This window comes from Doryrhamphus excisus, chromosome 4 (assembly GCF_030265055.1).
Source record: "Doryrhamphus excisus isolate RoL2022-K1 chromosome 4, RoL_Dexc_1.0, whole genome shotgun sequence".
In the NCBI taxonomy this organism is placed as follows: Eukaryota; Metazoa; Chordata; class Actinopteri; order Syngnathiformes; family Syngnathidae; genus Doryrhamphus; species Doryrhamphus excisus.
The window spans coordinates 22,557,308-22,571,800 of record NC_080469.1 but is presented as its reverse complement, the minus strand read 5'-3'; the positions used below and the strand labels follow the sequence as shown (position 1 = coordinate 22,571,800).

Below are 14,493 nucleotides of genomic sequence, written 5' to 3'. Positions count from 1 at the left end.
GAGCTGTCTTCAGGTGAGAGGCAGGGTACACCCTGGACTGGTGGCCAGCCAATCACAGGGCACATATAGACAAACAACCATTCACACTCACATTCATACCTATGGACAATTTGGAGTCACCAATTAACCTGTTTTTGGAATGTGGGAGGAAACCGGACTCAAACCCACGCATGCACAGGGAGAACATGCAAACTCCACACAGAGATGGCCGAGGGTGGAATTGAACCCTGGTCTCCTAGCGGTGAGGTCTGTGCGCTAACCACTCGACCAATTTCTAAATATACGTATTTAAATGTTATTAGAGCCCTGTATACATTATATAACACTATAAAACTATTCAAATGAGGGGGCGGTCCTAAGTGTGTCTTGGGTTGAACTGTTCGCCTATTGGTTGATCGACATGTGAGTGCGAAAATCGACTAGGTATGCCGGCAAACGGCCACAGCAAGAGGAAGTATACAGGGAGAAATGTATACATTTACCGGGACAATATCTTCTAGCAAACGGAGATCCCTGGAGATTGCAGCCATATTTACCGCCATTGAGAGTGGTGTGGTGACTTCCTCTTGCTGTGGCTGTTTGCAGGCATACCTAGTCGATTTTCGCACTCACATGTCGATCAACCAATAGGCGAACAGTTCAACCCAAGACACACTTAGGACCGCCCCCTCATTTGAATAGTTTTTCCTTCTGCATTTTGAGGACCAAAACTGCCAAAATAATAAATAAATACAAGTGAAAATAAAAACAAAAATGAAAAAAAAAAATCAAAAAATTAAATACAAAAAAATAAATATAAATGGAAATAAAAACAAAAATAAAAAAATATTTATGTATATATATTTTTATTAAAAAATATTTATGTATATATTTTTTTATTAAAAAAATAATAGTTATTTGCACCCCCGGTGGTATGGAGGACCAAAACTGCCAAAATAAAAAATAAATAAATAAATAAAAGTATAAAAATAAAAGTATAAAAATAAAAGTATAAAAATAAATATAAATGGAAATAAATAAAAAAATAAAAAAATATATACATAAATATTTTTTTATTTTTTCAGAGGATCTAACATGAACAACATGAACAGCTATGGCAGTAGGCAACCTCCTGGTGTGTGGTTTTTATACATTTTTGAAGGTTTTTGAAGGTGCTTTAATTGCTTTCTTTGTAGGTGGCATGGGTGTGTCCCATTCCCATCCCACGTGCAGTAATGAGCTGTCTTTTTTTATCTATTTTTATATCTTTATAATGCACAAAAAAGTGCTGTTTTTCTAATCAAGCACCAAAACAGCCATTATTGCTCTTTCCGCAACATAACACAATGCAGCTCATTTATCAAGATATGTTTTTTTTCTTATTATTATGTGTGTTTATTGGCGTATACAGTCATGGTTTGGATATGACGCGTGTAGATAATACCAAAAAACACAGCAGCTGTTCAAATCCAGTGTGTGTGTGTGTTTATATGTGTTAAATAACCAAGTCCAATCCGCTATTGAATACTAACACCCACAACAAACAGACTAGCTCTCTCTCTCTCATGTAAACTGTAAATCTGATTAATTACTGTGAATGTTTAATTCTCCACACACACACACACACACAAATATGAGGTGATTAGGAGGCAATTACAGCAGCAGCGGTGACAAAAAAAAAAAAAAAATGAAAGCTGATCCTTGGAGAAAAAAAATGGAGACAATGTCATTTGAAGATGAGAATGGGGCAGCCCTGAATGACAGCATTCTCTTTTGATCATCTGTGCTGCTTCTCTCCGATACACTAACGGATTATTCCCTTCTAAATCTCCCAAATCCCTAATCCTATTTATTTCAGCACCACACAAAAAAAAAAAAAAATGGTGGACTTACTTGTGTGGGTGCACTTGGACTTCTGTCTTTTTTATGCTCTTCTATTGCTTTTACAGTTTAAATTTAAGACTTAAAAGTGGTGTAAAAATGGATTAAAGCTAAACGGACAAATGAAAAGGAATTATATAGCTGCCAGCATCACTTCCTGTTTTTTATGCCTTCTTGACTTCGATTCAATTTCTACATAAGAAATGTATGGAAATAGTCAGTTACGGGGTCAAACTGCCACCATTATAAAAGCTTTACAGTTGTACGCCTCATGTTTTAAATGATATTTTAACAAAAAAAGAAATCAACCATGCTTCGACTAGAAACAAGAACATTTAAAACAAAACTATTTAAAAAAAAAATTAAAAATCTGCTGTCGTTTTACAAAAATAAAGTCAAAATATTGTGAGGAGAAAAATGTGTTATTATAGAAGCATAAAGTGGCAATATTAAGAAAAAGTGTTGTTTTTTAATAGTTGTAATATGATGAGAAGCAATCACAGCAAAAATTGTAACCTTTGGTTGGGGAAGAAGAATTAAAAATATATATATATATAGTTATAATTAAAAAAAAGTGAACTAGTTGGAAATTTAAAAAAAGTATGATCAGGAAAAATAATGTCATTTTAGAAGCATAGAATTGAAAAATGAATTGAAAATTTTTATCTTTGTAAAGTCATATTATGAGAAACAAAATAACTTAGTTATACAAAATAAAAAAATAAACAGAAAAAATGGGTAAAAAAAAAAGCAAAGAACAAAGTTAAGTTTTTAAAGTCATAACATTACAGTAAAAGAAAAAAAATCTTTAATTTTGAGATAATTAGCCTGTGTTAAAAATGCTAATATCACAAGAATAAAGTCAAAATATTATGGCAATAAAGTCATAATCCCTAGAATACAATTTACAAGACAAAAGTTGAAATAGATTAAATAAAAAAGAGCAGAAATAGAAAAAAAATGTTCTAATTATACGAGAACAGAGTCAAGATATAATATAAAATATTTAATTTTATAAAATATATAAAAGAAAAAATATAAAATATAAGAAAAAAGTCATATTCTAATGAGGAAAAAAAACTGGGGGGGGGGGATAAGCTCCAAAAAACTTAGCAATAAGTTGAAATATTGAAGAAAATTGTTTTGTTTTTTTTAACAAGTCATAACATGACGAACAAACTATAATGAAGTCATCATTTTTGGAAAATGATATTATGGGAATAAAGAAAGAAAAATGACAAAAACTACACAAGGAATTTCAAATATTTGGGTAGAAAAACAATAACAATCAGGGGGAAAGTGTTACTATGGTAATAAATGTACTATGTATTTTAAATGTACTATGGTACCAATTATGTCATTGTATGGTCATATCACCTCAGCTGATCTCACCTGACAAAAATAAAAATAAATACATAAAAATAAATAAAAATAAATTAAAAAATTAAACATAAATACAAATAAATACAAATAATAACATCAAACATAAATAAAAATATTATTATAAAAAATTATATTAGGAAAGCAGGAAGTGAACAAATGTAACAGTTACTGATTGTAAAAGTACCAGATGGAGGGGTAGGATTTAATAAGCTTTGCTTCTTCCTACTCCTTTTGGACATGTGGAACTGGGAACTGATTATGTGATGCATTCAATTGTAATCTGATGCATGTTCAAATGAAAGTAAACCATTACCATTACCATTTATTCTACATATTTTACCCCATTAAATTGTATATATATTATAGGCTATAAAAAAAATTCTTTAATATTTTTTTCAGTGAGAATATCATATATGTACTACATCTATATAAGACTTTTTGACTTTTTATATCCACAGTGTGTGAGTCCCAGGAAGGAAGGGTTAAAGTTGTGTGCTTTTCTGCTTTTTTTTGTGTGTGTCTATTTTTCTTCGAGCATGTTTGTATCCTCAAAACTCCCGCAGGTAGCCAACTGTGCTGTGCACCTGTCTATGTGTGTGTGTGTGTGTGTGTGTGTGTGCTAATGAGCTTTGTGTGCTGTCTCCCTCCCAAGGTGAGCTACCACGCTGAGGTGATCAGCCCGGCTGGAGCTGCAGGTATCAACTGCAAACACCTGCCTGCTGGAGCACCACTAGCATTAACATACAGTACTGCACACACACACACACACACACACACACACACACACAGCTGAGGCTGCTGCACCACGCCGATAGCGCAACTCTGTCCTGTCAACACGGAGGATAATCAGCTGCTGGGGATTGTGGGTAAGCTGTAATAATCCCTCGCATGGAATATGGAAAGCATCACAGAGTTATTCAATAGGCTGGAGATAAAGGTGTGTGTGTGTGTGTGTGTGTGTGTACCGTATGTGTGTCACTGAGGCTTTTTCCATCTTTAACATCTTCACCTGAGGCTGACTGTCACTTCTGGTAAGACGCCGCATCCCGCTCAAACAACATCCTGCGTTTCATTAACAAAGAACGCCTTGGTTAAGTCGCAGCAGTCGCATTTTCTACTGCTTCTACTGTGGCATCTGTAAAGCTGGCAATCATATCAAAGGAGTTTAACAAGTTCAATCCCTCCTTTATCGCGGTTAATTGGTTCATTAAATGGAATATTTTCATAGTTGGGGCTGCACGGTGGTCGAGTGGTTAGCAGGCAGGCCTCACAGCTAGGAAACCCGAGTTCAATTCCACCCTGCATTCCCCGTGCATGCGTGGGTTTTCTCCGGGTACTCCGGTTTCCTCCCACACGCCAAAAACATGCTAGGTTAATTAGCGACTCCAAATTGTCCATAGGTATGAATGTGAGTGTGAATGGTTGTTTGTCTATATGTGCCCTGTGATTGGCTGGCCACCAGTCCAGGGTGTAAAACGCCTCTTGCCCGAAAACAGCATTAATTTTCATAGTTGTATCATAGAAAACCCGTTTAACATGATTAGAGCCCTCTGGACATCAAATAGCAACCCTATAGTCACCTTTACACTCTTATGATTCAAAATAGTAGATATAGTAATCAGACTAAATACAGTTACAGTAACATTACTGACCCCTAGTGACCAGTGTTGAATACTACACCAACTTTGAACGTGACTTCTGAATGCATTATATTTGTGGTTTTTGCTTATTTTGTAATATAGCGTGTTTTGTTCATTCATTCATTTTCTACTGCTGATCCTCACGAGGGTCGCGGGGGTTGCTGGAGCCTATCCCAGCTGTCTTCGGGTGAGAGGCGGGGTAATTTTATTTTATTTTATCTGTTTTTTGTTAAGAAAACTTACCTATGTTCTCCTGCTGATTACTAGAGTACAGAAAAAAGTATAAACAAACAGTTTTGTCCAGATGAAAGATGAGAGTCAAATCTTTCTTTTGGTGTATACCATGTCTATATACCCCAAGAACATAATAATCTGTGTGCCTTGAAAAATCAGTCTAAATTATCAAAAAGTCAAGTCAGGCGCTATTTGATTGTATAAAGCACACAATACGCAAGGGTCACGGGGGTGCTGGAGCCTATCCCAGCTGTCTTGGACTGGTGGCCAGCCAATCACAGGGCACATATAGACAAACAACCATTCACACTCAGTGTGTATTGTATATATACATATAAGTATATCAGACAGGAAGAGAGTATTGCTGTTTTCCTCTAGCCTGAGATAATACAAAAATACATAAATACTATTTTAAATGAATCAATTCATGATATAAAAATAATGTACTAATTAATTTTAAAAATATATATGTAAAAAAATCTAAATGACAAAATAAACTATGATATATAAAGTACATTTTGTAACTTGTAAACATTTTTTAAGCCGAACAAAGTGCATTTTATCAGACTAAAAGAGCTCAGTACAGCAACCAGGAAGTGAAAAGTGTTACGCATTGAAGGGGAATTTGAACGTAAATTTTAAGACACACATTTCAGTAGCAAATGTGAAAACAAACTGTAATAGTTGATGGTGTTATATTTGTAAATAAACGTTTATTTTTTATATCAAACAACATGGAAATTTTGCCTTTATTTTTTCACAAAAAGCCCAGTTTTTTTTGGGTTAACGGTAAAAAACGTACCTATGTTCTCCTGCTGATTACTAGAGTATGAAAAAAAAGTAGAAACATTTTTTTCCTGATGAAAGATGAGAGTCAAGTCTTTCTTTTGGTGTATACCATGTCTATATAGTGCAGGAAAATAATAATCTATGTGCCTTGAAAGATCAGTCAAAATCAAAATAAAAAAAAACAAACCTCAAAGTAAAAAAATGTGGAAGAAATTGTACTCTTTTCTAACCTCCGACTCATCACTGATGTCTACACACACACACACACACACACCACTTCCTGTATAGTGTACATGATTACACCAAAGCAAATTGCTAACAACGTACCCTCCCAAACCCCGCCAGAGTCCCTATTTCCTGTCCTGAGGTTTTGATGGTTGAAATATGTGCGTGGCTACGTGGCTAATCTGCTGCTTAATCCCGCTAACACTTTTTATGGGATTGTTCACTGCGGCGAGGATTAGCGCCTCACAGATCACAACCTGATTTCCATAATCCCTCCGGTCTGATAAAACTATTTTATTTCATTGATTATTGAAACTTTGTTTCTATTGGTCATCTTAATAATAGTACTGTAACGTTAAGTATGTTAAAGTCAATTTTAATTAGCTAGTATATTTTGGAAAAGTATTGATTTTTTTTTGCATTTTTTTCCTGGTAACTTTGAACAAACACGCCACCACCTAGTGGCGTTTTATAGGTATTGCTGAACATCTGCTTGGCTCAACTTCATTTGTGCATGAAATTGATCATATTACCGCAGGTCTACAAGCTAAATGTGAGTGAAAGTAGTAACATTTTTCTTGGCTTGGGTCACTTAAGTGCAGATTGGCTAGTTTCCGAGATACAGTATTGGGTGGAAATAGGAAAATGATGCAAAATAAGGCAAAAATCTAGTTTATCAGAAGGTAGTGTGTCTACCAGCAAGCAACCAGTTCTATCTGAACCACATGATAACGTGAAAACAAAGTTCTACTCCGATTCTGCGTGGAAGTGGTACGTTTTTTAGCGTCTTAATTTGTCCTTCTGCCCCACTCTAGCCCTTTCTTAGGCGCTAACTAGTTAGCGCGGTAGCATACTCGGGCCATCTCTTGTGTCCCTGCAGTGTTGCACAATGTGGTGTAAACAAAGAAGAATAGAACTGTAAAGTTGACTATAGGGGTGTTATTTCATGTCTACCGGGCTCTAATAGTGGGGAAATAAATATTTAGAAAGTCGTTTTGAAAATATTACATTTAATATAATACTAATAATAATAATAAGAATAATATAATATTATTCTTATTATTATTGGTTAATAATAATTATTATTATTATTATGATGACGATGCTTATTATTACTATTCCCCACTATTAGAGCCCAGTAGACATAAAATAACAACCCTATAGTCAACTTTATAATACTAATAATAATAACAATAATATAATAATAATAATTATTCTTATTTATGTATTCTTAATTATTCTTATTGGATAATAATAATATTTATGATTATTATTATTATTATTATTATTATTATGCTTATTATTATTATATAATATTAAATGTATTATTTCAAAACAACTTTCTAAATATTTTTCCCACTATTAGAGCCCGGTGGACATGAAATAACACCCCTATAGTCAACTTTATAATACTACTAATAATAATAACAATAATATAATAATAATTATTATTCTTATTATTATTGGATAATATAATAATATTATTGGATAATAATAATAATTATAATAATAATTATATAATAGTAATTATTATTATTATTATGCTTATTATTATTATATAATAGTAAATGTATTATTTCAAAACGACTTTCTAAATAATTTTTCCCAACTATTAGAGCCCGGTAGACATGAAATAACACCCCTATAGTCAACTTTACAGTTCTATTTTTCTTTGTTATATTATTTAAGTTATATTATGTTATATTATTTATTATATTATTTGTTTGAATAATAAAAATAATAATTATTATTATTATGAATAATAACAATAATAACAATAATGATATTAATGAATTAATAATAATTATTATGATTATTATTATTATTATTCATCGGATCACTGTCTGAATCCATTCTTTAGAAAAATAGCCAGAGCGCTTGGGAAAAATATAGTCTCCACAAGCCATAGGGGGCGCCACAAATGTCACCCCCCCCCCCCCCCCCCCGCCCCCTTCTAACACCTCCCCACCCTGTCGCTCTCCACTAGCCTCCATTTTCTGCTCCGAGGGTGCGGAGAATCCCCTCACTTGGGGGAGGAAGCTATGATAAAGTGTAGCATGGAGCAGGCGGGGGTGGAGTTAGACTGGGAGGTTACAACATGTCTCACACTTCTCCATCATGTGTGTGTGTGTGTGTGTATGTGTGGGAGGAGTGGGAGGGGTTCGTATCACCCCCCCCCCCCCCCCCCAGGCCTTTTCCTCTGTCAAACCCCGGCCGTAATCAGCCTCCATCTCACTTCTCCTGACACCATCACTCACCCTCCCTTGCCAATTTTCACCCCCTCCCTCATCACGTCCATACACATACAGTATGTGTGTGTGTGTGTGTGTGTAAGTACAGGCCAAGCTTCATTGGTTGTCAGTTTCACACTCGACTAGTGCTGGATGAGCTCCATCCCTCACGTCCATCCACACTGGCTTTTCTTCCGAGCTTTGCCGCTTTTTGTCTTGTATTGATCACGGCTCAGTTGGGCAGAGTGAAAAATCTAAAAGGAGTTTTATGGCGTATTGATCGTAAAGGATTAGCTCCGCAGGGGTCGGCTGCATGCATGTGGAGAGTCTCAGTAGGTCAATGGCTTATTTATGGTCCCTCTGGCTAATCTAGTCCACAGGAAGATGCTGGAGTTTTATACTGGAGTTTTACTTCTCCATCACTAAAAGTTGATTCAGAGGTTAAATTTCCTTCCCGTCTGAAGAAGTGGCTCAACTTTTTACACCGAATCCACCTTAAAACTACAGTATCAAATCATATTAAATCAAATTGGCATCTACAGGTGTGATAAAATGACAAATTCTGTACACACCTTAGTATAATAAGTCAAGTATGAATTCTATAAAAATTCTATAAAAATTCTATAAACATTCTATAAAATTTAATAAAATATAAATACAATTAAATAAAATTCAATAAATAAAGAAAACCATCAAATTAGGGCTCATGATGTTAACACTTAAAATGACAAATTTTATTTATTATATTATTATTTCTATTATTATTATTTGTATTATTATTATTTATTAATATTATTAACTATTTTATTTATTATAATAAGTGGAGTATGAATAAAATACAATAAAATTACCCCGCCTCTCGCCCGAAGACAGCTGGGATAGGCTCCAGCACCCCCCGCGACCCTCGTGAGGAAAAAGCGGTAGAAAATGAATGAATAAATATTATTATTTTATTATTTATTTTATTATTATTTAGGAAAAGCGGTAGAAAATGAATGAATGAATAAATTAAATTAAATGAGTAACGTATAGACATAAAATAAAATAAACCCGCTTCTCGCCCGAAGACAGCTGGGATAGGCTCCAGCATCCCCGCGAACCTCGTGAGGAAAAGCGGTAGAAAATGAATCAATGAATGAATGAACAAATTAAATTAAAAGAGGTATAAAATAAAATTAAATTCACTGTATTATCATGAGTAACATATGGACATAAAATATAATAAAATAAAATAAAATTACCCCGCCTCTCGCCCGAAGACAGCTGGGATAGGCTCCAGCACCCCCGCGACCCTCGTGAGGAAAAGTGGTAGAAAATGAATGAATAAATTAAATTAAAAGAGGTATAAAATGAAATAAAATACACTGTATTATCATGAGTAACGTATGGACATAAAATAAAATAATCCCGCCTCGTGCCCGAAGACAGCTGGGATAGGCTCCAGCATCCCCGCGACCCTCGTGAGGAAAAGCGGTAGAAAATGAATGAATAAATTAAATTAAAAGAGGTATAAAATGAAATAAAACACACTGTATTATCATGAGTAACGTATGGACATAAAATAAAATAAAATAATCCCGCCTCGTGCCCGAAGACAGCTGGGATAGGCTCCAGCATCCCCCGCGACCCTCGTAAATTAAAAGAGGTATAGAATAAAATACACTGTATTATCATGAGTACCATATGGACATAAAATAAAATAAAATGTTAACACAACGACGGACATACATGCACATGCGTGACTGTATCATGTGGTTCCTTCTGCGTGTTTGTTTACAGCGCCACATGCTGGTGTGCCCTGGGCATGACACCATTTTCACTCATGCAACTATTTACTAATCCGGCACAGTGGGGATGCGAATTCTTTTCACCCCGCAACAAAGAGAAAAAAATCTCAGGAGCGTTCCCATTTGGACGGAGGCTCAGAGCTGAGAGAGAAGATAATTACCATTTCCACCTCCTCTCCTTTTTTTTTTTTCCTCTCCAGTAGAGTGATTAGCCCTCATTAAAAATGTGAATCAAACATTGTTAGCGTGGATCGTTAGGGCACTCCCTCTCTGAGACACTTCTCCTTCCGTCGTTAGCGCTAAACCAAGCGAGCCTTTGAGGAATGTTATTCTAATTCCAATTAGCTCTTCAAGCCTGGAGGGGAGCCAAAGTCTTGCTAAGCTAACGGCTGCACTCACACTGATGTCAAGCAAACACACACACACACACACACATACATTTACATGCGCACTAATTTTCAGAAGACACACAGTGAGAGTAGCAGCAGCTAATGGCTTTGGCAGCACTCTCGTAGGGACCTGAAGAGCAATTAGCCTGCAAACTACACATTGTAAATCCCCTGATTACTTTCTATGTGTGTGTGCGTACGTGTGTGTGTGTTAAATGCTGTTTATCTGCCACAAATTAGCATGCCACACGAGGCACACACTGCATAAACGGGATGCATAAAAGGAGGTGTGTGTGCGTATGCGTGAATGAGAGCTGCAACGCTTATTTATTCTATGGAAATATGTCATCAAGACGTTTCCACCGGCACGAGCAGGTACTACCGGGTACTATTTGTTGGACCTGGTCTGTTTGGGTCAGGCGGGTCTTGATGGAGCCTATCCCAGCTGACTTTGGAGCAAGAAGCTGGGTAGATGACATTTTAAAGATGTTTTTATCAAACAAAAATGATTGTAGTATAATAAGTGAGGTATGCATAAAATAAAATAAAATAAAATAAAATAAAATAAAATAAAATAAAATAAAATAAAATAAAATAAAATAAAATAAAATAAAATAAAATAAAATAAAATAAAATAAAATAAAATAAAATAAAATAAAATTATTCATTCATTCATTCATTGCAGGAGTGCTGGAGCCTATTCCAGCTGACTTTGGAGCAAGAGGCTGGGTACACGACATTTTAAAGATGTTTTTATCAAACAAAAATGATTGTCGTATAATAAGTGAAGTATGCATAAAATAAAATAACATTAAATAAAATTAAATAAAATTGAATAAAATTAAATAAAATTATTCATTCATTAATTCAGTCATTCGCGGGGGTGCCGGAGCCTATCCCAGCTGACTTTGGAGCAAGAAGCTGGGTACACAACATTTTAAAGATGTTTTTATCAAACAAATATGATTGTAGTATAATAAGTGAAGTATGCATAAAATAAAATAAAATAAAATAAAATAAAATAAAATAAAATAAAATAAAATAAAATAAAATAAAATAAAATAAAATAAAATAAAATAAAATAAAATAAAATAAAATAAAATAAAATAAAATAAAATAAAATAAAATAATTCATTCATTCAGTCATTCGCGGGGGTGCTGGAGCCTATCCCAGCTGACCTTGGAGCAAGAAGCTGGGTACACAACATTTTAAAGATGTTTTTATCAAACAAAAATGATTGTAGTGTAATAAGTGAAGTATGAATAAAATAAAATAAAATAAAATAATTCATTTATTCATTCACAGGGGTGCTGGAGCCTATCCCAGCTGACTTTGGAGCAAGAAGCTGGGTACACAATATTTTAAAGATGTTTTTATCAAACAAAAATGATTGTAGTATAATAAGTGAAGTATGCATAAAATGAACTAAAATGAACTAAAATGAACTAAAATTATTCATTCATTAATTCAGTCACGGGGGTGCTGGAGCCTATCCCTAACAGTGGTGCTCGAAGTAGATTGATTGACAATGGTTTACAGCCAATCAGAACAAGGAACACAATGGACGGTCAAATTGCTCTAATACATCACAAGGATGCAGAACACAATGCAATTTCAAAGCCGTAAAAAAAATGCAAAAAGTTGCTACACTGAATTTGTATTGTAAAAATACGTAAAGTGTTCAGAAATATAACCAAAAAAGTCTAAATTCATTATTATTTTTAAGACCAATGAGCTACTAGCTACACGCCTAGCTACAGAGAGAGACTGAAGACACGCATGCATCCATATTTACTACATGCACAGTCATATAGTAGTTACACACACACATACACATACACACACGTGCATGGAGTAGCTGTCTTATCAGCGTATGTCGGAGGATTTAGTCACATGACCCGCAAGACAGGAGCAGCCAGGCGCCAAAACTAATTTCCACCTTCAAAGACTCCCTTATCGCCTCACACGCTGTGTGTGTGTGTGTTTGCATGTATTGGTAAGTGTTTGTGAGAGAATACGCGTGTGTGTGTGTGTGTGTGTGTGTGTGTGTGTGCACGATGATGTGATGTCCTCTGACGGCAGTGAATCATATATCACTGTCTCCTCGGCACACAATAACACACACGGAGGGAAAGAGGGCGAGATAGCAACAGACAGATAGATGGACAGATCAACACACACACACACACACACACAGACCCACACCCACAGTAGAGGCAGGAAGTAGGTGGTCAGAGTGAAGCTGATAGGAAAAGATGTGAAGCATGAAGAGAGAAACACATTTAAATGCGAAGATGTATTTTTTTTTTAAGACAACAAACACACACTTAAAGGTGCCCTAGTATACACAAGGGATTTTGGACAAATGCTAAGAAGTTATATAAGTAAAATAATGATATTATGACTTTAATCCCATCATATTTTTATGACTTTTTCCCAACGCAATAAAAAAATGACAACTTTAGTAGGTTTAGTTTGTTTCTCATAATAAAATGACTTAAATTTTTTTTTAAATATGCTACTAAGATGACATTATTTTTCCTTTTTTTCATGTTATATTTCTCTTTTTAAATTTCCCAATTATTTCAACTTTCTTCTTTTCTTCTTGTATTTTTTTCCCTCAAAAAATTATGACTTTAATTAATATTTTGACTTATTCCCATAATATTATGACTTTTTAACGCAATTTAAAAAAAAGACAACTTTAGTAGGTTTAGTTTGTTTCTCATAATAAAATGACTTAAAAAATATATAATTTTTTTATGTTTTTAATATGCTAGTAAGATGTTATTTTTCCTTTTTTTCATGTTATATTTCTCTTTTTAAAATTCCCAATTATTTCAACTTTCTTCTTTTCTTCTTGTAATTTTTTCCCCCTCAAAAAATTATGACTAATTAATATTTTTACTTATTCCCATAATATTATGACTTTTTCCCCAACGCAATTTAAAAAAATGTCAACTTTATGAGGTTGTTTCTCATAATAAAACAACTTCAACATATATATATATATATATACATATATATATATATTTTTTAAATATGCTACAACAATGACATTATTTTTCCTCATCATGTTACATTTCTCTTTTTAAATTTCCCAATTATTTAAACTTGTAATTGTAATTTTTTTCCAAAACAATATTATGACTTTAAGTCCATATTATTACAACTTTTTCCTCCAACCAAATTAAAAAAAATTTACAATTTTATTTTGTTTTGTTTATTTTTAATATTATACATATTTTTTTTAATATGCTACAACAATGCCATTATTTTTCCTCATCATGTTACATTTCTCTTTTTAAATTTCCCAATTATTTAAACTTGTAATTTTTTTCCAAAAAAATATTATGACTTAAGTCCATAATATTACAACTTTTTCCTCCAACCAACTTTTAAAAAAATTACAATTTTATTTTGTTTTGTTCATTTTTAATAATATTACAACTTTAAAAAAATACATATTAAAAAATATTTTAATGCTTTTCTATGCTATTAAAATTATTATATTGCATTTATTTTCCATGTTTTTTCCAATTATTTTTTTTATTTGAATATTATTTCAACTATCTTCTATAATATTATGACTTTAAGCTCATAATATTAGAACTTATTCCCCGAAACCAATTTTCTAAAAATGTAAATTGTATTTTGTTTTGTTAGTTTCTCACGATATTACAACTTTAAAAATATTACTTAAAATATCTTTCAAACTAAAATGACATTATCCCGTACTGTTGAGTATTCTTGGTAGGCTTTGCTTTTTATAATGTCTAAATTCCAGTATAAAGGATAACACATTAGTGTGTAAAAGTGTTGCAAAATACTATAATATGTCACCTTTAAATATGATTTGTAGAATAATGAAAGGGAATTGGAAGTTATGTTGCAATTTTGTTTTGAAATATGCCCAAATAAATCTTATTGCGGTTTAGCGACCTCGTACGGAAA

The 14,493-nt window shown here is 33.5% G+C and overlaps 1 protein-coding gene across 1 annotated transcript in view; it reads right to left on the bottom strand.

Annotated features, from left to right (window-relative positions):
• Positions 1 to 468: 468 nt before the first annotated feature.
• rasef (RAS and EF-hand domain containing) overlaps positions 469 to 14,493 on the bottom strand; it is a 64,749-nt gene continuing 50,724 nt past the window's right edge. Inside the window, exons 22-23 of the mRNA XM_058070267.1 lie at positions 4,209 to 4,305; positions 469 to 4,114 (exon numbers count right to left, since the gene is read on the bottom strand). The gene's annotated coding sequence lies outside the window, so the exon portion shown is untranslated. The remainder of the gene's footprint in view (positions 4,115 to 4,208; positions 4,306 to 14,493) is intronic.